General features: G+C 49.6%; 1 protein-coding gene across 1 annotated transcript in view; it reads left to right on the top strand.

Annotated features, from left to right (window-relative positions):
* Pebp4 (phosphatidylethanolamine binding protein 4) overlaps positions 1 to 1923 on the top strand; it is a 227093-nt gene that overhangs the window by 218404 nt on the left and 6766 nt on the right. The gene's annotated exons all lie outside the window — the stretch shown is intronic.

Below are 1923 nucleotides of genomic sequence, written 5' to 3' on the forward strand. Positions count from 1 at the left end.
AAGAGAAGAGAAGAGAAGAGAGAGGAAAGAGAGAGAGAAGGAAGAAAGAAAAGAAAGAGAAAGAAAGAGAGAAAGAGAGGGAGAAAAGAGAAATAAAGAAACAAAGAAAAAGACAAAGAAAGGTAAAATAGGGAATAAGCAGAAGAACGCTCATGGGCACTCTCAAAGGCCCACCAGAAATGTGGCACTAGTGGGTAAACCAGAAGGAGCCAGTAGAGATTGTTTGGATGCAAGGCAGCACATGAAAGCGCTTCTTAGAGGCAAGCCATCTGGATAATCAGAGAGCGCGGGCAGAAGGCCGCCAGAGGTGTCCTGGTGGGAGGCGGTGAGAGGCCAGCAGAGATGGACGCAGGGCAATTGCAAAAGCAGAAACTGTCCAGGTCCTTGCATAACTTTAGAGTGTTGAGAGCTTGGCACACTGTGCTCAGGAACTCATGGAGCCCTAGGCCAAACCAACACTCAGGTCAGGGCATAGGTCCTGCCAACGAACACAAGCCCCAGGACTTGCCATGATCTAGTTTTCTGTCCATAGGATTAGAGCCATGAGAGATGCAGGTATGCTAGAACCAGTTGCTGTATCCTCCACCCCCCTCCCACCCCCGCAGGGTGAACTGGCAAGGGCAGCTTCCAGAGGCTGAAGAGGAAAGGTGACACTCTGGGAGTTAGGCAAAGGGACAGCTAAAAAGACAGCTGGCTGAGCCAATGAGCTAGAGAACTATAAGAAATGTTTGCAAGGCAGTTTTGAAACTAAAGTGATCTAAAGGTCTCCAGTGTGACACAGGGTACAGTCCGTTTAAATAATAATAATAATGTAGACCAATTGTGTTGAATTGCGCCTCCTATTCAGGACCTTGTCCTTTTTGGGGACTCCTGTGTATGTGACAGGGTGAATTGCCATGGAACCTGCCATGACTGATAGTGAGTGTCAGGAGGCATTGTTCAACACCAAGAGGATGAGACCCTCCTCAGGATCTGCTCAGTCCCGTGACTCGGGATAAATACATGTACTCAGAGAATAAGGACATCTTGACATTCACACTCTCAGTCACTGTGTGACCTTGGACAAGCCACCTCACACCCCGGCACCTTGACTTCTGTCTCCTCAAAATGGAATGGGTTATTCTACAGTGGGATGCCCTGCGGGAGTGACACGCTCCTAAGTGCACACTCCCTGCGTTCTTCCTTCCCGAGTTCCGCCATTTGAATGAGCACTGATGAGGTTTGCCCGAAGGGGCCAACCCTAGACATTTCTAAGTGGGGGTTTCCACAGGGAGGATCCAGAGGGGCTCAAGCTACCCTGGTCTAGATAGGAAGTCTTGTGGTGCCATGATGCCATTCCTGTGCCACAGCCCCTTCCTCTCTTATCATGACCCGTCCAATGCACTCTGCACTCCCGGGACAATGCCACGTACTGAGTTATGCACAACACCATGCCCAGTGCTGATGGGACAAAAAAAGAAGTGCCAGTTCCCTCAGATGTGTGTGTCACCCTGCTGGAGCCTGAGAAGTGGAACACACAGATTACTTTGGACAAGGTATTGAAATATATGAAGTATCCCTAGGACCCCTGAAGTCACTACCTCTGACAAGGGCTAGACATAGTTCCCGGACAGCATCCCAAAGGCCATGCTTTGCCCAGACTTGGAGCTAGAGGCGATTCTGGTCTAGGATGTACTGGGCTTTTACTCTCTGCTTCCCAATAGACTGGTCCTGTCCTAGCTACACACACACACACACACACACACACACACACACACACACACACAAAGCCTGAGACATAGCCTCAGCTAATCTGTGATTCTCCATGGTTTCTCTATACCTTTTTCCTGGCAGCAGCCTTGATCTTGGCATTTCCACTTCTATATTCTAGAGGAAATAGCTGACCCCATAGCAGCCCTCCCCCTACAACAGAGAGAGAGGGGG

Source organism: Mus caroli, chromosome 14, assembly GCF_900094665.2.
Source record: "Mus caroli chromosome 14, CAROLI_EIJ_v1.1, whole genome shotgun sequence".
NCBI lineage: Eukaryota > Metazoa > Chordata > Mammalia > Rodentia > Muridae > Mus > Mus caroli.